Raw genomic sequence first — 26,084 nt, forward strand, 5'->3', positions numbered from 1 at the left:
ATTTTCTGTGCATCATATATATATATATAGAGAGAGAGAGAGAGAGTGAGAGAGAGAGAGAGAGAGAAATGATATGTTCACAATATTTTTACAGTAAATCCTAAGTGACAGTTTGTTATTGGTTGTTATTGTTGGGGCAAAAAAGTAATCTTAGTGTTAAGTTTAAATTTGGACCAACAACAACTAACCACCTATGACTTGTTGTAAAAATATTATGAACGCTCATATATATATATATATATAAATTAAAAAAAGGGGAAAATTTTGTAAAAGAAAAAAAAAGTTTATAAAACTAAAAAAAAATGAAAACAAGCAAATACAATGGCAGTTTTGTAAAACAGCCTAAATTTATGTATTTAAATGCACACACCCCAACGGCTATCTCACCCTCTCTTTCTCCACGTATGAGTTTTGTAAAAACCCCAACGGCTCTCTCTCAACATTCTCTTCGCTCTCCCTTCTCTCCGAAACCACCACCACCACCGGCGCTGGTGGTACCGAAACAAACCCACTCTTCTCCACCGTACGACGCATCAACACTCCCAATCTCCACCTCGGCCGTCCGATCATTCTGATCTTCGTCTCTCCGTCTCTTCATCCAACGGCCTCGATCAATCCTCCGCCTCTTACTTCTCTGATCGCGACTTTGTTTACCCTTCCTTTCTCGGCGCCTATCCTAATACTAATAGAACTCGCGTCCACGTCAGGCGAGTCAACTCGGGGCGAGGAGGACTCAGGGACTTAATCACTCTCTCATTCTATATATTACTTGGTTAGTTTCTTCTTATCCTTTGTTCTTTGCTCTTTGTGGATTGTTTGAAAATGGAATTAGAATTAGAGGCTTTATGTTTGTTATTTTATGGAAAACTAGGGTTTTAAATTTATTACCCAATACTTTATTACAATTTTGACAATTAATTTTTTGTCTTCACTTTTGTGGGTGTGCTAAACCCTAACATGTTTCTTTGGGAATTTGCTTAAGATATTGTGAGTGACTACGGAACTTTATTACCACTTAATTGTAATTTCAGCATATGATAATGATGCCACTGAGTTACTTTTTTTTTTTGGGGTGTAGGAAATTGTGTATTTGCATGCTATAGTATTATTTGCTAACATGGAGAGGAGTATTGTGGTGGAGGAGAATCATTGTAAGAGCAATGTTAGTTAATTCTGTCTCCAAGTCAGATGGGCCGTTTATTCAGATTGACTTGATATCTATAGATCTTGTTAGTGCTAAGGAGAAGAGTGATGCTGGAAAGTTAAGCCTTCTCCCTAATCATGTAATAATCTTTCAGATTTGTGTGGTTGAGTTCCTCTTTTTTTGCAAGAAAACTTTTTACGTATCACAAAATTATAAATCCTATTAATGATCATATATGTCTTCTGTATTGCTCTAATTAATATTGTTATCCTCATACGTAAATCTTAAAACGGACTTATTTTTTTGAGAAAATTTTGCAGTTTGACTGTAGTTGGCAATAATTATGGAGTTGTCTCTTACCAATGTTCAGCTGCAGTTGTAAGTTTTGTTTATGGAATCTTCTTTCGTATTGTCAATACAGCTGTTGTAACTTCTGTTTGTACAATCTTCTTTGGTAGTGTCAATCTTCTTTGATAGTCTAAGTATATTGAGGATTTGAGTTCTTGTATATTTCTTCAACTTATTTTTCTTTGAGCACCTTAAATTTTCACCCAACTTGACTCTTCTTTTTTGTTTGTTTGTTTGTGTACTTTTATTTTTATAAGTAAGTTATGCCGTATTGAAATATATATATTTTTTATAAGTGTCTTACTGAATTATACTTATGATGATACACAACCTTTCTCTGGTTTGTTGATAGTATGAAATAAACACAACCTAAAAGATCTAATTGTTGGGAAATCTACTAACATAGCCTGCAAGTTTTTTCTAATTGTTTGTTTGTGCTGCCACTTTAATGTTCATTAAACTTCCATGCACGTAGATGCTGCTTTGGTGCTCCTTGGAAACATAATTTCATATGTGAGTACCAGAACGTGTATCCTCTTAGATTGTGTTCTCACACTTTATTTGCATTATCCTTTTTTCTAAGAAATTAGGTGATGCCTTCTATAATAATCCATTTACAAAAATGCACATGCTTTTATTCTGAAAGTGTTTATATGTCACCTATTCTTTTTCCAGGATTTAATAAACACATCTTACCTTAGGATTTAATAAAAGAATGCCATCAGTGTAAGTGCATTTTACTTTGATTACATCTCAGTGGAAACAAATTCCTTTTGATTCTCTATGCCTGCTTCTTTATGGTCTTATAAATAGAGGAACTAAGGACAAAACATTTGTATTACTTAGGATGTTAGTATGTTTTGTCAATTTTAGTTGACTATCTAATTTATGTGATATGTGTAGTAAACACTTTTTTTGTTAGGTACATATGTGCATGTAAGCACTCGTAAATTGTTGATTTTCCATTAAAAGACAGCCGCCATTGTATGCTTTATTCTTGTCTAAGATAGAATTTGTTAGCATGATGTGCTCATTTTAAAGGTGGAGGGTTGAAATTTCCACCCAGGATGCATTTACACCTTATACAATGGCACTGCCATCTTAACAGTTAACTAATCAACCTTTTAATTTTGGTGGTTACATTCTAGAATTATTGTATTGGACCTTTGTTAACATTGTGACATATTTTGTTAGTTATAGCCTTTTGGTCTTTCCAAACACTTATCTATTTGATTGCTTCCATTACCAGCATTGATATTTCTTTGGCCACAGCTCCCGAGAAACCATTTCAAGTGTTATGATTAGTATACATGCTAGGCAAAATTAGTTATAATGATTAGAAACATCATATAAACGAAATGTCTTGCGTTAGGGCAATTTAATTTTTACCCTATTCACTTCTTGAGAATAACAAAACACAAGGTACTTGTCAACTTAATGAAGCTGGGGTAGAGTTGTAGAACATTTAAATTTCATTTGAGTTTGGGTTTTATTGACTTTTGTATGAGTCAGAATGTATTCTTGCATTGGCCACACATCAGATCTTTCTTCAAGAAATTGAGAATGCAATTTACTTAATGCTTACATGGTGTGTTTTTCTATGTAATGAGTTTCAGTTGTGGGATGTGTACCAACATGTGTACTTGTACATATTCACTTTCTTCATTTTTGGGCATGGTGACATTCGTGACATTTTAAATCTCAGGAAAGAGTCTCCTGAGAGTAGTTTTGGGTTGTGCTAACTGGAAGGTTTGTTTGCTTATAGTTTTATGAATATGACATACTCTTTAGTTTTCTAGTTGTTCTCATTTGGTTTACATTATTTCTAATTTATTGAAGCGTAGATGTCAATGTTGTTGCTAAAATCTGTTGTGTTGTGTTGTGCTGTGTTGCTGTTTTATTGCTGTTGTGTTGTGTTGTTGTTCATCATCATGAACATCTTGTACTTCTCTCTTCTTTTTTTTCCTCTTTAATATAAGTTTTCTAATTACCTATCAAAAAAAAAATCTGTTGTGGTACTCGTGAATGTGATCTTAAAGACTGGAGCTTCAAATATTTTAGTTTACAGCGCAGAAATAATCCTTATGGGTTAGAATTCTGAAGTTCAATGTTCTAAAAGATCTTGTGTCTAAGAAATATGCATTATTTTTGGTAAACATGACTTTTAGGTGATAAGATTACTTTCATCCATTGTGCTTTGTAGTCTCCCTGTATTGGATATCTGTGACTAAAAATATCTCAGTCAGCTCATATTTCCTTGGTCTGGTTTTGGCTAATGAAGGAATGCATCATTTAGTTGATTGTTTTTTCTCATCCTTGAAACTTAAAAGGGCTTGAACTATTAGTTGTGTTTGAGAAGTTGACTAGTAGATGTTCTTGCATAGCTGGCCTATGCTCACCTTGACCACCACAGCACCACAGCTACTGTCTTAATGTGACCATGATAAAAGTATTTTTTCAATTATAACTCCTAGAAAACAAAAGAGGCAGGAATTTTAGTTTACTAGGGTAAAAAATATGTATAGACCCCTAGGAAAATTGTATGGTTATGCCAAAATTATTTTAACCGAATCCTTAGCTTTATGAAACCTTAAATATTATCCATACTTCAAAAAGCCAGAGATTGACATGTTCTTCTTTTGAAACTATTGCGATAGACTTACATTTTGAAGTCACATATGGACCTTTGGTGTTTCATTTTGCTATTAGTTGAAGATGTTTAATAAGATGCTTTATATTTCCTTTCTTCTATTTGATGTATATTTTTCACTTTTAAAGCATGCACGCTTGAATTATTGATAAATTATGTTAGTTCTTGGACTTAAATTTCCTGAAAGTTGAAGTACTTCTCTGATATTCTTGAATTTCCTGGGTTCTTTGGCAGTATTTGGAGGAACTAATGGGATGCTTGGGGTATAAACTTAGTTGCACCTGCAGAGGTAATGTGCTCATTTTGTTCACTAAGAATTTGTCTTAGTGTGTGTGAACAACCCTCATTGTTAATATAGTTTTCTCCAACATAGGTAGGGAAACTGCTATCATATATGTCATAGGTTGCACCTCAGTTTATTTGAGGACACTTTGTAGAGATAGGGACATGAAATTTTAAGTATTGAAATACATCACAAAAATGAAATTATAAGTTTGTACTTAGCTTTGTGATTATTTTTTGGGACTTTCCCCCTTTATCTTGTTAAACCTGACAAAGGAAAGAACATCTGGGATTGACACTTTCTTACATACATCCTAACATGTTGGAAAAGGAGCTGACATAAACACTATGCTCACAAAATTACTAGGGGCCAATATTTGTCTACGGTTTAATGTATCAATTGAGGAATCAGAAAAGGATGGTGTCTGCTCCCTTAGAAGGAAAAAATAAATTGTTTCTCACTTCATATGCTGTAAATAAAGTTGTGATATTCCTCACATTGTTTTTACATGACATTCTCCAATACAAAGTAGGGTGACATCAGTTTCAAGTGTTTCAAAAAGCTGTCCTTCCATTGAGCTGGAAATGATTTAGGGTCACATAATTCAACCCTGTAATCAGATTGTCTTCGTTCCATAAGGCATGGATACTTTGATAATTCTTTCGTTCCCCGTAAGTTTCTTGTACAGGATGCTTCAATTTTTAAGCTAACCAATGTGTATGATCTTCTGTTTGAGAAATGGAAATGGCAACATCTTTGTGGGACATGGCATTATTTACATGCACACAAACTTATAAATTTGTGTTATATTATGCTGTAATATTAGGCTTGTAACATCAAGAAAATTGGATTTAGTTATTTATCAAAATGAAAATTTAGATTTAATTAGGATTAATTCTTTGTTTGACTAAGATCATTAAATGTGACAGTTTTTTTGCTCCATTTTTCTTTTTCTAACATGTTTTATTTGATCCCAGGTTTATTGGCTTTGCATTGATCATCTTCTTGTAGCTAAATCAGCAGTTATGAGTGTTGTGAGTGTTGAAGATTCTCATAAATCTTGTCTTTTTTGTTTTTTTTGTCTTTTTTGTTTTCTTTTTTGGGTCTTCTTGAACACCAGTTTCCACTTCATGTTGAAATACTAGTCTCAGCAGTCACTCAAATCAATGAACCTGACAGCTTGTATGGGATCATCCAGTCACACAAGGTTAGTCTATATTATTTGCCTTTCTGAATGTCCTTACAAGACCATTATCAGTATCTTTTGTGCCCTAGTGCTGATTGTGTGTAGTGCTACTTGGAGTGTTGTACTTAGGGAGATTTTTTGTGTACCACTGTGCCCCCACCCCCAAAAAACAAAACTCTCCCCAGACAACCCAAAAAAGAGTTTTTTTTTTTTTTTTTTTGGGGGGGGGGGGGGGGAGAACAAAGAGAATAAAAAAGAGAGAAGAGGGGAAAATGGGAGAAAAGGTCTAATAGTTAAACCCTTTGCTATCCCTCATATGAAAATAAATGGCAAATGGTGCAAATCAGTAATTTTTTTGGCCCCTGCTTAGACGTTTTGTTTAGTGTGCCTAGTTAGATCTTATTCTCAATTTTTATATTGACTTGAGTTTTGAAACTTTAGTAGTCCATTGATGAAGTAAATGATGACAATGGTGGTGGAGTGTGGCATGTGAAATAATCTGTAAGTGAATGTGGGGGAACTAATGAATGTTTGGGATCAGTTATGCCTTCATGGTATTTTGAATCTACCTGTGAAATCTTGAAGGGTCTAGACTCTAAAATTGTGGGAAGTGGACCATGACATGTAGCTATGATTGTTTTTCATTTTAATTCTACTTTCTTTGGATTTTTGACCTTGGATTATGAGTCATGCGATGGACTTTTTATATTGTTCTTTAGCAAGGTCTTGGGCCAAAGTAGAACTACTAGTCAAATTACCTTTTTAAGAGCTCAATTCCCAAACTGTCCAAACAAAATAATATTTAGAACTTAAATTAAGGTTTTGAATAATAAAATAATCTTATTCAATAGATAAAAAGAAGAAAGAAAGGAAATTAAGGTATATTTAGTTTGGCTTTGTATTTGTAGAAATACACACACATATTAGCAATAATCTTGAGACAATACACCAGTACACACAAGTACTAAAACATTTTGTTCTAGTGGCTAACTTGAAAGAGCCACCAATATGGTATTTATAACATTGGTGTAATGTAAACATTTCAATAATAAATTTCATGATTTGAAATGAATACTCTTGATATATACTTGTAAAGAGACCATTTACCCCTTCAATACATAGCCAAAATTGAGAAATCATTTGAACTATGCTGCAACAAGTCACACTTTACCATAAGTTACTAATTACAAAGCATAAAAAAAACGTTAATAAGTAGCTCATGGTGCTGACCTCACAGTTAAGGGGTATAATTTTTAATTTTTTATAATCCATAGATATTTCATATAATGTAGGAGTAGGACATGTGAACGTATATTCAGTGCACTTAACAAGTGTACCAAGAAAAGAACAAATTTTCATCAAAATATTTTTCATTTCTACAAATTAGTTGCTTGAGGGCATTGTAGGGGGGAGATTGTGATGAATTTTGTACATGTGAACGTATATTCAGTGCACTTAACAAGTGTACCAAGAAAAGAACGAATTTTCATCAAAATATTTTTCATTTCTACAAATTAGTTGCTTGAGGGCATTGTAGGAGGGAGATTGTGATGAATTTTGTGGAAAATTGAAAGATTAAAAGCAGGTAATATTCATCAAAATTTCATATTACTAAACCAATAACTGGACTTTATGTAATCAACTTATGTTTCATTTGTTTTAGGAGCTTGTGTTGTCTGTTTTCCGTGCAAGTGAAGAGAGCACCGAATACACCTACTCAACAATAATCAAACTCCAGGTACTTATTATACCTGTAATACAATGCTTCTAACATAGAGTGCAATAGCCAGTAGTAGCAACCTTTTGGAAATCAAGTCCAAATTATAACTTTTGGTTTTTTTTGACATTGGTATAATTCTCTTTAGATAATTAGAATTGATTTCAGTCAATCCTGGTAGTTGCTGAACTTCTAGAAAACCTATATTTAACAGATTTCCTTTCAATAAATGTTGATTTTGGTGGGCACCAATGCAAAGTCGAGTATGTTTTTGAATGGTTTGAAATTCTGTAAAATTTTATTACCTAAATCACTGTGCAGTTATGTGGTTCTTTGATTTTGCTTTATAATGAATATAAAATATATATATTTTTTCTTTATATAGTGTTTGTTTCAAATTTCTGCTAAGTCAATGTCCCCTGTGCAGATTTTTTATCATCTTGGCATGGCTTGGGATTTACGTTGGATAGCATCTTCATGTGGGAGAATAGAATTCAGTCTTACAAATTCATACCTTTAGCGTACCAAATTGCATCAACAATGGGTAGCTCAAAGGACACTTCGGGGCACATAATTTTTGGTTTGAAACTGAGGTGAAATTTTTATACTTTATAGAGTTGGGTGTTTGTTTTTAACCAGGATTGTTGGACTATGCAGTTTGCTTTGGTTTTACTGGTGAAGAAAATGGCCATTGACCATCCATACCACACAATCTTTCAGGTATATAAGCTCTACTCCTTTCGCTGGTCTGAAGCATATTATATGGCTTATGGTTTTCATCCAGCTCAGTTTTTTTACTTCATTTCATGTTACTTTTCAAGGAGAGGTTCTCAAGTAAGTGGCTTAAGCTGGTGTCTTTTTGATTTTTCTTGTCCGTTATGTGGCTTATATTTGACATATGTTTATTTGGCTTATATTTGACATATGTTTATTGAGATGGATGATTTTGTCTTTATACATTATTTATTTTTTTTTTTTTGATAAGTAAGAAGAGAATATTATTAATAAAAGAATAGCAAGAAAAGCACACAAAGTTCACGGTAGTGAACAAAGGAAGAAAGAAACAAAAAGACAGAAACAACCCCTAATCTATACTAATAGAGGAAAGAAAATCCAAAATGGTAGAACAATCCGAATAGCCCCAACAACGAGACCAATCGAAGAGTGTCCGCTGGCAATGCTCTAATAACTGAACCACCATTTTCTCCTCATCCTCAAAAGACCGACGATTCCGTTCAGTCTAAATAGTCCACATTAAACATCCTGGAACCAAATCCCAAATATCTGAGCTATGCTTCCCAAGCCAATGATACCAGCAAAATAATAAGTCCACAACTGAACCTAGCATGACCCATTCCATCCCAAACAACCAAAGCATATACATCCACAAAGAATGAGCTACCGGACAAAAAAGTAACAGGTGATCCACAGATTCCGCATTACAACAACACAAACAACAACGATTCGCCAAAGGGCGGGCGACCACGAAACATAAGGTTATCCAAAGTTAGAATCTGACCATGGGCTGCTATCCACATAAAAAAGGCCACCCTTTTAGGAACCTTAACTTTCCAAATTCCTTTTCAAGGGAAAGTGGAAGGAGCTACATTTCGGATCTTATGATAAAAGGACTGAGTATCAAACTTCCCACTGCCATTAAGATCCTAACAAAGCCTATCACACCCTCCTTCCCTAGGAATTTGAGTTTGGATGAAATGAAGAAAGGAGTAGGAAGCCGCCAACTCCCAATCATTGAAGTCCCTATGAAAACTTAGACTCCACACTCTGTCATTATCACCCACAGGAGGGCTTAACACCTCAGAAATACAAGTCTCCTTATTAGCTGAACACAAAAATAACTGAGGATAAAGAATATTGAGAGGAATATCACCAGTCCACTTATCATGCCAAAAAAGAATACGAGAACCATCCCCCACCACAAAAGAGAAATGCTTAGCGTAAGTTTCCCACCCTTCACTAATACTCCACCATAACCCACAACCATGAGCCCTACTACAAGCTGTAGTGCACCAACCCCCTTTTCTTTCCCCATAATTCATGGCAATGACCCTTCGCCATAGATGTGAGGTTTCATGGCCATACCTCCAAAGCCATTTCTCTAATAGGGCCTAATTAAAAGGCACCAACTTCCGAATTCCTAAACCACCCAACTCACGCGGTAAACAAACCTTTTCCCAAGTCACCAAAGAATATTTGAAATACTCAACTGCTGAACCCCACAAAAAGTTCCTTTGGATGTATTCCAATCTAGTTGCCACAGCTTTAGGGATGGTAAAAAGGGAAAGGTAATACGTCGGAAGGCTTGAAAGGGTATTCTTCAGCAAGGTGAGTCTACCACCCTTTGACAAATAAAGCCGCTTCCAACCTGAAAGCTTCTTTTCCATCCTCTCAAGGATCAGATTCCAAATAGAGGCTGTTTTGTACGAAGTACCCAATGGCATACCCAAGTAAATCATAGGCAAACTACCCACCCTACATTGAAAGATATTAGCCAAATGCTGAATGTTACGCACCGAATAGGGACAATTTCACTTTTCCCCACATTCACCTTTAGACCAATAAAAGCTTGGAAACAATTCAAAACTAGCCTAATAGAAGGAATCTGCTCTCTAGAGGCATCACAGAAAAGAATGGTATCATCAGCAAATAGGAGATGAGAAACCTGAATACCAGTAGAATTAACAGGACCCACATGAAAACCCTGAATGAAACCCCCTTCCTTAGTTTTCTTCAGGATACGACTTAAAACCTCCATGATCAACAGAAAGAAAAGGGGAGACAAAGGATTGCCTTGTTTGAGACCTCTAGAGCTACCAAAAAAATTAGAAGGAGATCCATTAACCAGAACTGAGAAGCGAACGGTAGAGACACAAGTCTTTAGCCAACTCCTCCATCTATCCCCAAAGCCCATTCTCTCCAACAGATAAAACAAAGCATCCCAATTCACATGATCGTATGGTTTCTCAATGTCTAGCTTACACACCACACCCGGAGCACAACATTTCAGTCTACTGTCTAGACATTCATTAGCAATAAGCATTGAATCAAAATCTATCTGTCACCAACAAAAGAATTCAGTGACTCCGAAATAAGTTTATCCAGCACCCGCCTTAATTTATTAGCTAAAACCTTAGACAACAGGTTATACACACTGCCCACTAGGTTGTTAGGCCTAAAATTTTTGATATTTACAGCATTATTTTTTTTGGGGATCAAAGATAAGAAAGAAGCATTCAGAGACAGTTCAAACTCTGAGCTCCTATGGAAATGATCAAAGAATGCCATAACATCTACTTCCACTACACTCCAGCATTTTTGAAAAAAAGCCATATTGAAACCGTCAGGACCTGGGGCTTTATCACCCTCCATCTCATGAAGAACCTTTACCACTTTCTCCTTAGAAAAATCCCTCTCTAATTCAAGCCGCTCATCCTCCTCAATTCTAGCGAACTCTAAACCGTCCATAGAAGGGCACCAAGAAACTGACTCAGTGTACAACCTCTGATAAAAATTGACCACCCTAGACCGCACCTCTTCTTCATCCTCATAGAGGACTCCATCCACCTCTATACCCCGAATATGATTAGTTTTTCTATGGGAGTTTGCAACCCGATGAAAAAAGCAAGTATTATTGTCCCCCTCCTTCATAAATAAAATCTGGGACTTTTGTCTCCAAGAAATCTCCTCCAAAGAGGCAAGATGAGCAATCTCTCCTTTAATGTGAAAATGATGGGATTACTCTTGAGAAAGACCAGACAAGTCCTCCCTAGTATCCAAACCCAGCAATTCAGATAAAAGACATTTCTTCCTAAAGGCCAGATCCCCAAATTCCTCCTTATTCCACTTTTTCAAGTCCTTTTTAAGAGCTTTTAATTTACGAGCCAGAATAAAACTAGGAGAACACGAAAAGCGATACCCATTCCACCAATGCTGAACCCTTTCTACAAAACCCTCTTCTTTCAACCACATATTCTCGAACTTAAAGGCACTCCAACCTCTTTTAACATTACCCGCCACCACCAAAAGAGGGCAATGGTCAGAAACTACCCAAGGGAGTACCCTTTGAGACACGTTTCCAAAGTGATCTACCCAATCCATGGATGCCAAGGTTCTATCAATTCTTGACATACAAGCAGACCCCGAATCTCTAAACCAAGTAAACGAAGCCCCTTCAAGGGGTAAGGGGAGAGCTCGAGTGCGATGGAGGCTCCTGGGTCGCCGGTTACTACGGTGTCGCCGAGGTCAGCAACGACGCCGATGTTAGCAGCAGCGCCAGCAATAGTGGTGGCGCTGGCGAGTGCGATCAAGGCCTTTGGGTCATCGGTGACCACGGTGGCGCCGGCAAGTGCGTCGGAGGGGTTCAGGTCCAAGTTTTCCGGTGTGGAGGTGTCAAATCGGAGGTTGAGGGCTGAGAACCAGACTCCGTTAGCTGGTGTTTTGGAGGATGGGTCGTCGGCGAAGCTGATGGGACCTGGGTATGTTGTTCATTTTGCTCTTCGGCATCAAGGAGCTGCCCAAAACTCTTTTTCTCCTCTATTGGGTCTGGGTAGTGAGGAGGATTTCTGTTTTGGAGAGAGAGAGGACTCCATGATGGTTTCAGGTGAGAAGGGAGAAAGATGGAGCCATTTGGATGGGGTTGAGATGTTACAGGTAGGGCTTGAGCAACCTCTGTTGCAGTGGAAGCACAGTGAAGTTAATCCTAGTGGTTTATTTCATGGAGAGGACGAGAATGGGTCTTTGGAGTGCTCACCTTTATCTAAATGGGATCCCAATGATCATTAGGAGTTGGAGGTGATCCAGGAAGGTGATGAGGGAGAGTTTCGAGGGTCAGCGGTGAAAAACTCGAAATGGGTTTGTAACCTGATGAAAATTTTTTGTAGAATTGTGGGGTTTCCTATTGTTAAGCACGAAGATCAATGGCTGGCTTTGTTCCGTCTTTTTGAACAAGATTGTGTTGATGTTGTTAGTGTTGGGTCTTCTTTAGATATTGTGAACTCTAAGCAGAAAGGGCTTAGGGAACTCAAAGGTTTGTTTTCTTCTATTAATTATGATGGGGGAGCATCTAAGGGGAGGAACAGAGACCTCATTAGCATTTTCTTTGGGAGGAGGGGGGTTTTGGGCAGAATGAAGAGGAACAGGGTGGATTATAGAGGATAGCGTTTGCCTTTTGTAAATTTACAAGGAAGGAAAGGGAGGAATTTAGAAGGAGAAACCCACCCATTTTGGTTTCCTATCCTTTCTGCCTATAATTGAGCAAATTGGGACAGGTTGGAATGTCTTTTAATGAAATTATGTGTATCTGAAAATATTGCTAAACCAAAAAGAATGAAAGATGGGTGTAACAAGGCTTCAAAGAAAGCCCTTATCCTTTCCTCTACTTTCTCTTCTACACATGTAAAATGGAGTGATAGACTCCTTATCTTTGCATTAACAATCACTTTAAAAACTCCCAATAATTTATGGGGGAAACAAATGAACACGCAAAAGTATTAGTCATAGCTTTTGCTAGCCCAAGCTGAATTAAGCATGTTATGAGTTGTATATAAGCTAGGGGAAAATTAGTCATAATGTATTAGAAACATCATATAAATAATATGTATTGTGCCTGGGTAATTTAATTTTTACCCTACACACTTCCCTATAATTGCATAGTATTAGAAACACAACACACCACCCATCATAAGATAGCGATTCAAAAAATGTATAATTGCATCTCTCTCTTTTGTTTCTTTTGTTGTTATATTTGCATCTCTCTCTCTCCTGCATCTCTGTCTTTTGTTGTTATAATATATGTTTCTTTTTGCTGTTAAATTCTGAAATTTTGTTGTTATCTTTTCTGATGCGCATTTTGCTCTATGACTATGAATGACTTTTACAATTCTATTCCGTTGCCACTTTCATCCATATCTTAGATTATAGAATACTTACTCAAATTCAACTTACTTCAACTTGTGCATTATAGTCTTATTGAGGATTGAAGCGTTGCTAAAATTTATTCTTGAACAGGTGATTTATCATTACACTTTCTTACTGATATGGAAAAACAAAAACTGTTTCTGTCAAATTCAGATTCAAAACCTTTTATATTGGTCTCATGTTTCTTACCAATGTGTCAATTCTTGCTAATGAAACTTTTTGTTCATAGATTTGATATTGTGGGTGTGCTAAAGCCTAACATGTTTCTTTGGGACTTTGCTTTAGATATTGAGTGACTATGGAACTTTAAATTGTGTTCAAGTCTATTACTTTTATTACCACTAAAGTTGTAGTTTCAGCATATGATAATGATGCCACTGAGTCATTTTTTTTGGGGGGGCGGGGTTGTTGGGGGGTGGTGTAGGAAATTGTGTATTTGCATGCTGTGGTATTATTTGTTAACATGGAGAGTATTGTGGTGGAGGAGAATCATTGTATGAGCAATGTTAATACTGTCTCCAAGTCAGATGGGCTGTTTATTCAGATTAACTTGATATCTATAGATCTTGTTAGTGCTAAGGATAAGAGTGATGCTGGTTTGTGTGAGCATTTTTCTATACGATCTTTATCACTTTTAGTCCCTACATAATTTCTGGGAGTTCTTTTCATAGCATATTGTCTTATTTTTGAATACCCAGCAATAGTAACCTGATTTTTTCCTTTGGGCTAGGTCTATCTTTTTATTGTTCTCTGGGCATTGTAAAGTTCTATAAATTTCTTGAAGGTTTCCTCCTATGCACTTTTGTGTGGTTGAGTTCCTTTTTTTTGTAATAAAACTTTTTATGAATCACAAAATTATAAATCCTATTAATGATCATATATGTCTTCTTTATTGCTCTAATTAATATTGTTATCCTCATATTGAAAACTTAAAACTGACTTATTTTTTGGAGAAAATTTTGCAGTTTGACTGTAGTTGGCAAGTAATATGGAGTTGTATCTTGCATGGGTTACCAATGTTCAGCTCAGTAATTGCAGCTCTAAGTTTTGTTTATGGAATCTTCTTTCGTATTGTCAATATAGCTGTTGTAAGTTCTGTTTGTACAATCTTCTTTGGTAGTGTCAATCTTCTTTGATAGTCTCAGTATATTGAGGGTTCAAGTTCTTGTATATTTCTTCAACTTATTTTTATTTGAGCACCTTAAATTTTCACCAAGCTTGACTCTTCTTTTTTGTTTGTGTACTACTTCTACCTCAGTCTATGGAGTGGTTTTTTTGGGGCCTATTACTATATATCCTTTGTTTATTATTCAGTTTCTCTTTCCTAATTTCAAAGTCTATGCAAAGTCTTCTATAGTTATATGGGTCCAGATTTTCGAGTTTGGGTTTTAAAAAGTAGAAAGCAAGAAAAACAATATCGTAGATTGTATAAAGTATGTGGTCTCCATTCCAATATTTTGCTAAGTTGTGGTATGACATATGTTTATCATCTTTATGCAAGCTCTGATAACTACTTTATCAGCAGTCTATTCCCTGCCGTAGGCGTACGGCTGACTAGAATTTTTCTTTTCAAGTATTAAATCTCTTATGCCACTTGTGAGCATACACAACTAGTCAGTAATCTATGCAATGCATGAGAAAATTCAACAAATACAATATATTTTATTTATTTATAAATATAGAATCTAATAATTATGACAGTTATTAGATTGTGTTTGCATATAGAAATATTAATTCTATTATTTATAGAAAATATTATGTGCCAATATTCTAATGGAGGGTGTAAATATTTGAGGTTTATAAGGAATCTTTATAGAAATCTATATATATATATATATAATAGTAGAAGCTGAGAGAAAATAGATTCCTACGATTAAGGAGGTGCTGACAAAAGACCCCTTAAAAAAACTGACACGTATACAACTTTAAGTTAAAAGACTCGCACGGTACACCGTTTCAGTATTCTAAAAATTTTTACTTTTGCTTCTATGGCGTTGAAAGCCTCTTACTATAAATATAAAAACCTCAAAGCCAAACGTTAGCATTTCATTCCACAAGTCTAAAAGCAAAAGCATCTGCTGTTTCCATTCGTTAAACACAAACGGCCAAAACAAAAACCCTTCCTTGTCGATCTTCTTTGCAATAGAGTGCGAACTTGCCCACTCAGATTTCTGCCACCAAGTCAGTTTAGAGACACAAGAGAATGATCGTTACATCATTTGAAGATTCTTTTAATAACTGTTTGGAATAAGCCGATACAGAAGGAGAGAGGACGATAGAGAGACGGTAAGTCTGAATAACCATGAGAGACATTAAGATAAATCTGAGGGGTGCCATACAAGTTCTGTCATCACCATTAGGGCTGCTGCCCATAAGTTTTGTTTCTAAGTGGGGTTTTTTAGGGAGAATCATTTGGGCATTATTTATGATTCAGGTATTTTGGTTTGATTGGTTATGATTTCGGTTTTTTGGTTAGGAGTAGTTTTGTTTAATTTATGTAAATAGGCGGGTTAGATTTGGTTTAATCTCTTACCCTATTGTCTTCTTAAGGTTTGCTATCAATTTAGGGATTTGAAATCAGGGAAACAACCTAGAAGATCAAAATCTAAATGAATTGTTATTAGGAATTTTTAGTTTCTGGGTTTAGTATCAAATTCTAACTGAATTGTTATTAGGAATTTTCAATTTTTGGGTTTTGTTCCTTTGCTTTCATGAATTTCAGTTTCATATTTTGTTTTGTTTTGTTTTTGCCTATTTGGGTTGCATTCGTTTTGGGTATTTGTTTAAAATCAACATGCATGACTTTTTATTTATGTTGTTTTTTATTACAATTGGTATTTATTTCATTCCTTCTTTCTATGTTTTTGTTTTTGATGTTCTCTTTGTTCGTTTTTGTCAAGTTATTTGAGTGCTTTTTATTAAAAAATTAAAATTAAAATTTAATTTTTTCCCCTGCAGTTGCGATACATAGGCTACAGTTCACAGATCATAGTGATTGAGGCATTGCATTAGAATGAGTACCCAAAATTTTGAAAGGTAAGTTTTTACAAATGTTAACTTTTAAAAGCCCACACCGGTTCAGTATGTAACCACTCTATCTGCCTTCTTATATACTGTTTCTTCTCTTCAATTTTTCCCTTTTTTGGTTATGCTCTTTTTCCTCTGCGGTAAGAAACCCAGTGACGCTTGAAAGAACAGGGGCCTGCCTTTACTAGCCTGCCACCACTGGTCAGCCAGCGAAACCACTATCAGTAAAACTGATTTCTTTCTTTCTTCCCTTTCAGTTGTACTGCTTTGGATTTTATTTCTTAATCTTCTTCTCCTTTGCTATTATAGAGTGAATTGGGGAATTGGACCTTTACTTAGTAGTAGTTGGATTTGAAATAAACTCATTTTATTTTGTAGAATAGATTAGGTGATTATGTTGGTTGTCATTACTCATTAGGATGTTATTATCTCATTAGCCAATTGTTTCGGCTATTTTAATTCTAATTAGTTTGCTATTTGAATTATTTTCAATTGGATGTAATCCATATCATGGCTGTATTTTATATGGAAAAGTGTAGAAATAAAGATCATTAGAAAAATTAAACCAGCACTATCTTACTTTTCTCTCATTAAGGAGATTAGACATCTCAAATTGACTAAAATCCTTTGTTCTTTTCGGTTGCTAAGGAAATTTTGCATGCAGGTTACTCATATGCAGTCAACGGATAATTTTGATAGAGGAGGTACAGTACTTTGTCCTAATTTACTGTTGGTAAATGTATGATATAACACATAAAGTTGTTAATCTAAGCATTTTTTATATACTCTTTTTTTGTGTCTTCATCATCATTGTTGCTAATGATGCTTATTACAAAGCTAGTACCCGTTTTTTTTTCTATTTTCATTGGTGGATAGGATTTTCTTTTTTGTGAATTTATGGTTTTCATTTGGTAAAAGTTTGGGTTTTAATTATTACCAAAATGAGAGGGTGAAAAACTATTCTCTTTCTTTGAATAGTGATCATCTCAATTTGCAAAAGAAACTCTAAATTCCACTATTGGCTACAACCTGCTAAATCTTCTAATTGTTGATGAATGCTACAAGATCTCATGTTACTTCATCGGTAGATAGGATTTTATTTTTAGTGAATTTATGTATTTCAATTGGTATAAGTTTGGGCTTTAAGTTTTCCAAAAATGAGTGGATTTAAAATTGTTCTCTTTCTTTGAATTTGTTTTCAATACCATCAGATTTTTTGGTAATTGTATTGTCAAAGCTATTCATATGTTTTTGTATTTTAATATGCAATTACCAGTATTGTTTAGTGCCTATGATTATGTTTGATGATGAGTTAGAATTAAAGCTTTTAATTTTGAATGAAAAAGTCTAACTTTATATAGGTTCTCAAAAAATATAATTGGGAAACTTTTTTACAACAATGGAGAGGGGAATTTTGAACCGTGTTTATCCTATAAATTAAAGCAACTACCTTATGCAATAAACATATAAATATAATGCATTTTGGCTAAATTTTGATGCGTTTTGGGATGATGCAATTATGTAATTTGATTTATGTTATCAAGCGGAAAGTTGGTAGGCAATCTGTCACTAACACAGGTTTTATTACTTTTTTAGGACTTCACCTTTCTTATATGAGACACTGTACTTTTTTGTATTTGTGTTTAGGACTTACTATGACTTCTGTTAAATACCTTTTTGCACTAATCTTATTTTAAAATATTTTTTAATGCCTTTTTTTTGTGTATACTGCCATGCACATGATCATGAAGATTAGTTTTCTGGTGGTTATTAATTTATGTTATTGAATCACACTTAATACAGAATACCTCTTTGGCCTTCAAATAGTGACATGCATTGATCTCAAACGATATGGTTATGTATACTGTTTATCTTTCTTTCTTTCTTTCTTTTTGAGAAAGATTGTTTATCTTAATTGATTGTTAGATTACCAAAATCTTCAATTTATTTATTTATTTTTTCTCCTCTGTTTTTTAATTCAGTTACTTCTTCATTCTGCAGCCTTTGAAATGATTTGGTTTTGCTTGGAATATTTGGATTTGTTTTTTTAGGGTACTCCAGACTTATAATTCAAAGGCTATAATATTTAGATTGTTTTAATAGTTGGGCTTCTAATTAATATACAATAGATTTATCTTAAGTGTGTTAACAGTGTTTGCATGACTATTGACTGAGTTCTTTGGCATGATACGTGTTTGAAAACATGTCTTATAGACCTGCATTTTATTTCCTTAGTATTATGTTGTTTAGAAAATATAATACCATTAAGATGATTGCACTATTGACTCATAAAATAGATGCCTACAAAAGAGAAAGCAAAGGGTAGCCCATAGCTGTATGATGCCAGTTACTATATCTTCGATCCATTTTTTTCCCCAGTAATATGTTTGAAATATGCCTAAAGGAATACCTCCAGACCACAGCCACCCCCCTTAATATGTTTGAAATATGCCTAAAGGAATACCTCCAGACCACAGCCACCCCCCTTATAAGGGCTAGAATATAAATATAAATGAAAACAACATGGAAAGTGTACCAATAGTAGTTTTACATAAATATCTTTTTAGAGTAAACTTACTAGAATTAAGATACTTACTTCAGTGCTTTTGACTGGCTCAGTATAGGGTGATTTCTTAGGTTTTGTATGTCTAAATATTGTAGTGCTCTTTACGCTTAAACTCACATGACTCAATTAAAATATATAAATAAAGGATCCTATTGTGCATCTTTGATTAGCAAAATATATAGTTAGGATTCTCTTTTCTTTTGTTTTTCTGTTTTGGCTATGTTTTCTAACCAGTTTGCCTAATTTGTATTTCTGAGGTTTTTAATTCAGTCTACCTCAAAGATTACATTGTTGTGATTTTGAGGGAATTTGAATTTGAATTTATGATGATTCTGAAATTGTTCATTGCAATTTCAAGCTGAGTTTTTACATATGGTTTATGGTCTCCATCATTTTTCCCTACAGGTGTTTGTGGGTCTTGGTGTAATAATTGATAGTAGTGGAATACCTATAATGCCAAAGTATGTATCTTAATTCTTAAAATTATAGGTACTAATTCTAAAATAGTTGGTTTCCTGTCAAAATGATTGGATATGTAGTTTTATAATTTTTTTTTCCATAAATTAGTTCATTAATATAATGCCTAATTTTATTTCATTGTCCAAAGTATATATACTCAATTTTAATATGAATGACCTTCATTATAACCACTATATTCCTTTTTATTGATCACTTATATACAAAATGAAGTAGCAGTGCTAAATTATGTTATTAAACTTGAGTTTGGTGTTACTCAACCTTCAAATGTTTTTATTTTTTATGGTTCATTTATTTAAACCTGCCAAATAGAAGAAGCCTTTTCCTACAATTAAGGCAGTGCTGCCATGTAGGAAAAAAGGTCATCTAACTTTCAGCCACGTTCTCAATTAAAAAACGAAACCTTTTACTGTTTAGCAACGCCGTAACACAGTTTAATAGTCTCTTAGTATAAAAATGAAAACTAACTGTGTAATCAAAAGGCTTGCTGTTATTAAAAAAAAAAATGAAAAAAGCTTGCTATACGTAGAAAGAGAAAGAGACGGAAATTGCTGCTCCGTTTGTTCTCTGCCCCATCCCTTCTTTGCTCTGTTCGTTTGCTGCCCCATCCTCTCTCTTCAATAGTGTATTTGGAAGGTACGCATTGATTTTTCCCTGGAACTTCTTACTGATGCTTTTCTTTTTCGATTTTTCAAAAATAAGAAAAGCCAGCTGTTTATTCTCTTTATTTTTTTTCTCTGAACTTTCTAGGGTTTTTCTTTCACCCTTATTGAAAAGTAGATGGGTTTATTGTTTTTGTTTTTTCCCCTCAGTTTTTTTGTCTTTTTTCCCATTCTATCCCAGCCAGAAACAGTGCTACTTGGTGGGTGTACTATTGTGGAATTGTATTGTGTTTTGGTTTAGGACTCTATCACCACGGGTCAAACTCAAAACCCACACACACTGATTATGACTCTGTTGGGCAATCCAATGGATCCGGATCCAGATCCCTTTACCTTTTACTATTAAAGGGATTTTTAGATATTATTCTATAAGGCCAACGGTAATTTTTTTTTTTTATTTTTAATTTCTTTTAAAAAATTTGTGGATTAGATATGCTTTAGATTTGGTTCTTTTGGTTGGATTGTTTTTCATTTGGGTATTTGGGTAAGTTTGGTTTTTATTAAGGACTCTAGATTAGAATGGTTTAGTTTTGGGTATTTGAGTATATTCACGCTACTGTAAACAGAGGACACTGGATGATAATGGTTTTTTTTTTTTAATAATTTATAAATCTTTATTGAAACAATTTTTTTTTTTTTTTATTTATTTGTATGTTCTTTTTTTACCCGTTATTTTCAAGTTCTTTGAGCACCTTTTCCCCAATTTGTAACACACACAGTTCTATTTTCAAGTTCTTTTATCCGTTTTTTCCCCAATTTGTCACACAGTTTTTTTTTTTTTTTTTTTTTTTTTTCCAGTCCAATCTGAGACCCAATCTGTCTAGAATAACATTTTTTTTTGGTCAATGTTGCATGCCATACATTTGATGAAATTTCTCATAGTCATGCAGTATTAAATGTCTCTTATATAAAATTTAAAGAGATGAAACTTCATAATGATTTTTAAAATAGAAGAATCTTGAAAAAATTAATGTTGTTATGATGGGGCATTAACAATAGTGAAAATATTTTAAACCTCCTTACAGGAAAGATTGGTGTGAGGGTAATGTAGCTCTCATGTGTTTTACTTTTATGTGTTGAGATTTCCATTTGAGGGTTTTGATTTTTATATTTGGATTTGTATTGCTTTAGTTTCTATAGGTCACATTTGTATGTGCAATTTATCTTTTTAACAAAAGCTTATAGAAATTGCAATTGGTCAATCAATTTCGCAAACACATTTACGTCTTTGATTAGTTTTGGTGATAATATGTTTTTTCTTTCACAGATTGCCCTTTAAAAATATTGTTTGCTAATTTGTGGGTTGACAAAATAGAACTTGAATTGTTTTTTTTTTACAGAGTTGGTCTAAAATTTCCCACGGCCAAGGTGGGACCCAAAATTGGGTGTGGATACATAGCTTGAGGTCATTCACAGCAAAAGCTCCTACCTATGCCTTGGAATTTTATAAAGGGCATGCTTTGTAAGTACTTTTATTCTGTTTTGAGATGATTAAAGATTTATCATAATTATCTCATTGGAATTTTGGCATAGTTAAAAAAAGGGGTAGCAAGGTATATAAATGTGCACATGCATAAATATTTGTATCAGTCCTGCCAATTTGTAGTAAAGAATTATTATCTTCAACTATAAGATTTTAGAAAAATATATTGTTTCTTTAGCCAATCTGATTATTTGGTTTTGATGTAATAATATTATTCTTTTTTTCTTTTTGGAAGGCATAACAAATTGAAGATATACTATATGATAGTAGGTCTAAAACAAAACTAAAAAATTAAACTAAAATCAAAGTAGAATTTTTATTCATATATATATATATATATTGTTTTGCTTTCAAAGTTGGCTAAATTAATAATGTTTATCATGTGTTGGATGGAATTCATGATATATGTAATGGTTAGTGGAACTCATTTGCTGTTTCATATATCAATGTTTAGTATTTTTAAAATAGGTAAATACTTCCATTCTTCATATTTTTATAATAGGTCTTGATGCCTACAACCTCCCATTAAAGATTATGCCATTTTTTTTTAGTGTTTTGAAGTGCATTGTTTTCCCATAATGTTGTACTGTAACAAGAATAACTCAAGATGTTGGTTATTGTGTCTTTTATATCACAGAGGTGTAACAATGTATATTTTTTTTATTTGTAAGCAGTCAATTTACGTATTTGCAAGCAAATTTAGTAAGGACAAATGAAATGATTTGTTGGTGGTAATGTAGTTGAGAAGATTTTGGATTCATAAATCAACCCTTTTTTTTTTTTTTTTTTTAAATGTGAGCCAATGTAATTTCCTTTTATTCAAGGTTTTTTTATATATTGTTCAATATACATTTGGCAGTCAAACAGATTCATTTCGAATTGAATAGAGAACCAAAAGAAAATGGCATGAAAGAAGAAATAATTTCCAAACTGTGTATTAGAAATGATGGTCCTACACTAGCTAGGAAAAATAGGAGAATGGTCATGGGAACAATTGGAACCATCTTCTACTAGAGTTCCATCTATACTTATGTTTGATTTAGTTGCTTCAAAGATATGGCCAATATGCATATATTATGCTATTTCTTGAGGCGCCAGTTAATTAAAACATCAATCATTGCTGGAAACAAAAAAGTCCATCAACATTTAGAAAATACAAATGACACAAACCTCTGAAAGTTAAAATATTTTAGAATTGTTATGATATAATGTTTATACAATTGAAGTCTGAAGTTGGTTGATTTCAACACTCAATTAAATTGTATTATGCTATTGCTAGAATTTCATTGTAGTTAGAATATATATCCTGAATATTAGTTTTAATTTTGATCCCTGATTATAACTAATTGTGCTCTAATGTGTTTCTTTATTACAATACAGGGAAAGTTTTTCTTAGACAATCTGATAACATTCTTAAATTTCCTGGATCAATGGTTTGCGTTTAGGCGAAACTGAATGAATTTTTTTATCCTGTATTTCTTTGTTTGTTGCTCTACATTTTCCTTTGGTGTAGAATTTTGTGAGACTATTTACTACTGTAGTTTGATGCATTTCATGGATTAATACTACAGGATTTGAGTATCATAATATCTTAATTATTAATTATTGTTTGTCGAAGTTCCCTATATTTGCTTCTACAAAAAACAAAGACAACTATAATCTCTCTTGGACCGGCATAATTTTATTTTGATACTCTTTTGGACCTTTGGAACATGTTTTGAATAAAAATTATTAGAGTTAAAAAAAAAAACACTTTCTTTTTGCTTGAGTGCATGGGTGGTAAAGGAATACAAATTTTCTAAATATATTTCTAAAAGGCCTATTTAAAATTTTGTTGACTGACCATGAAATTTCAAGATTAAATTTGGAAGTCTCTATGAAAGACTCTAGATTTATGTAATAAATTTGGATTAAATTTGATTTTATTTTTTTGGTATTATCTTAATGAAAAAATGTTTATATTTTCAATTATCATGTCTTTTGTAAAAATAAAAGTATCTCGCACATTGTGCGGGTTATAAGCTAGTTAAACTAATGGTCAAGGCTTCAGTGTTAAAGTTGTAATGTATATACAGGTGCTGAAGATATTACTGTGGCAGCTACTTCTAAAGATAGCACCCTAAAGCTGTTGAAGGTTATTTGAAAAAGGCAATAAGCTGTAAATCAAATGTCTCTAAATTTCTTTGATTGTTTTACAATTTTAACTTAGGTTCATTTGTTCAATTTCTTGAATTGAAGAAGACATATTAAGAATTTAAGACGACAAACGTGAAATATTCAACAAGTCCTACTGGACCAAAAGGATTCCTAGACTTTGCACCAAAGACCGCAATGTTGATGTGGTGCTTCACCTTCTAGATTGCCTCTGCCTCCGAGGATACCAACCCGACTCTCTTAACATCAACACCATCATTCACGCACTCTGCCACTCTAGCCGCTTCTCCGAAGCTCACTGCCGCCTTTTACTCTTCATATCTTTTCATTGTGTCCCTCTCATTGTTCTTATTGCCAGGTTACTTGATTTTCAAACCCCATATACCACATTACGTGTTATGTGTTCTCATTGCGTGTACTTGTGTGTAGGGTGATGTTCATATTTTTAATAAAGTCTTACTTATTCAAAAAAGAAGGAAAAAAGTTTAGCTCTTAAAAAAGAATCTAGACATTATTACTTCTTTTTTTTTTTTTTGATAGGTAATCAGAAAACTTATATTAAAGAGGGAAAAAAATAAATGAGAATTACAAGATATTCATGATGATGAACAAGAACACAACAGCAAGAGAGATGTCAGGAAACTAAGCTAAGGGAAGGCATAAACTCAAAGAGAGAAAGAACACGCAGTAAAACCCTAACAACGAGACCACTCCATCAGACTGCGTTGGCATAAAATCTTTAACTCCTCCAACGTTTTCTCTTTATCTTCAAAAGATCGACGATTTTGCTCCAACCACACAATCCACATTAAGCACCCTGGAACCAAATTCCAAATCTCCGAATTATGCTTTCCAAGCCATTGATGCCAACTAGATAACAAACCCGCCACCAAACCTGACATAACCCAATGAATATCAAAAACTTGAAGCATGAAAGCCCATAGGAAATGAGTAACAGGACAATGAAGAAGAAGGTCGTTTACCGACTCCCCATCACAGCAACACATACAACACCAATTAGCCAAAGGGTGACCCTTAAGGATTAGATTATCCAAAGTGAGGATCCGACCATGTGCAGCAATCCACAGAAAGAACGCCACACACTTAGGAATCTTTGGTTTCCAAACACCCTTCCAAGGAAATAAAGAATTCGAGGCACCCCGAATCTCATGGTAGTAAGATCGGGTCTTGAACTTTCCATCCCTTTTTAGCCTCCAGCAAAGGGTATCTCTCCTAACATCCCGAGGAATTCGAGGTTGGATAAGCTGAAATAGAGAATAAGAAGCATCCAACTCTCAATCTTCAAATGCTCTATAAAACCTTAAATTCCACTCTCTAACAATACCTCCTTATGGAGCCCACAAAACCTCAGAGATGCAAGCATCCTTGACCGTTGAACATGCATAAAGCTCAGGATAGCGATCTTTTAAAGAATTCTCACCAATCCACCTATCATGCCAAAAGCGAATACGAGTTCCATCTCTCACTGCAAAGGATAGATGCTTAGAAAAACTCTCCCACCCTTCATAAATTCTTCTCCAAAGACTACACCCATGAGCCCTCCTGCAGACTTTAGTGCACCACCCCCTATGACCCTCACCATATTTTGTGGAGATAACTCTCCACCAGAGATGGGTAGCTTCATGATCAAATCTCCACAGCCAATTCCCTTAAAGCGCTTGATTAAATGACACCACACTTCTTATCCCTAAACTGCCCCTCTCAACGGGAGAACACACCTTACCTCAAGCCACCAATGGATACTTGAAACTTCCCTCAGAAGACTTCCACATAAAATTTCTCTGAATACTTTCCAATCTAGCTGCCACAGCTTTAGGAATAGTAAAGAGAGATAAAAAGTACGTTGGGAGACTTGAGAGAGTACTCTTTATTAGCATGAGCCTACCACCTTTAGATAAATAGAGATGCTTCCACTCAGATAGCTTCTTCTCCATTTTCTCCAAAATAGGATTCCAAATCGCAGCTGATTAAGAAGTTCCCAACGGCATCCCCAAATATTTCATAGGCAACCTGCCCACTCTACAGTGAAGAATATTAGCCAAAGCAACTATATTATTCACCTCCCCAATGGGAACAATCTCACTTTTCCCGATATTGACCTTCAACCCCGTAAAAGCCTGAAAACAAGACAACACCAACCTTATGGACAGCAATTGTTCCCTAAAGGCATCACAAAATAAGATAGTGTCATCAGCAAATAGCAGATGGGAGATACGCACACCAACAACGTTCACATCTCCCACATGGAATCCCGAATAAGATTACACTCCTTTGTCTTCTTCAAGAGCCTACTTAGAACCTCCATTATCAAGAGAAACAATAGCGGGGATAATGGATCCCCTTGTCTCAATTCACGTGAGCATCCAAAAAAACCTTTAGGGGATCCATTTACCAGGATTGAAAAATAGACAGACGTAAGACAAGCCTTA

The 26,084-nt window shown here is 34.4% G+C and overlaps 2 long non-coding RNA genes across 4 annotated transcripts; both read left to right on the forward strand.

The window, feature by feature from the left end:
• Positions 1-405: 405 nt before the first annotated feature.
• LOC115988511 lies at positions 406-8,156 on the forward strand. 2 transcript variants are annotated; one of them, XR_004091537.1, is made up of 7 exons: positions 406-772; positions 4,377-4,431; positions 5,403-5,459; positions 5,571-5,632; positions 7,275-7,349; positions 7,756-7,921; positions 8,049-8,156. It is a non-coding gene; the product is annotated as an uncharacterized LOC115988511 (long non-coding RNA). The 2 variants fall into 2 exon arrangements; XR_004091538.1 differs by lacking the exon at positions 406-772 and adding an exon at positions 1,470-1,522.
• A 7,178-nt stretch (positions 8,157-15,334) lies between these two features.
• Positions 15,335-23,082, forward strand: LOC115988510. Of its 2 annotated transcripts, XR_004091536.1 has the most exons (5): positions 15,335-15,551; positions 16,224-16,301; positions 16,957-16,996; positions 21,338-21,459; positions 22,861-23,082. It is a non-coding gene; the product is annotated as an uncharacterized LOC115988510 (long non-coding RNA). The 2 variants fall into 2 exon arrangements; XR_004091535.1 differs by lacking the exons at positions 15,335-15,551; positions 16,224-16,301; positions 16,957-16,996 and adding an exon at positions 19,597-19,971.
• The last annotated feature ends 3,002 nt before the right edge of the window (positions 23,083-26,084 follow it).

The sequence above is a fragment of the Quercus lobata genome, chromosome 5 (genome assembly GCF_001633185.2).
Source record: "Quercus lobata isolate SW786 chromosome 5, ValleyOak3.0 Primary Assembly, whole genome shotgun sequence".
Taxonomy (NCBI): domain Eukaryota; kingdom Viridiplantae; phylum Streptophyta; class Magnoliopsida; order Fagales; family Fagaceae; genus Quercus; species Quercus lobata.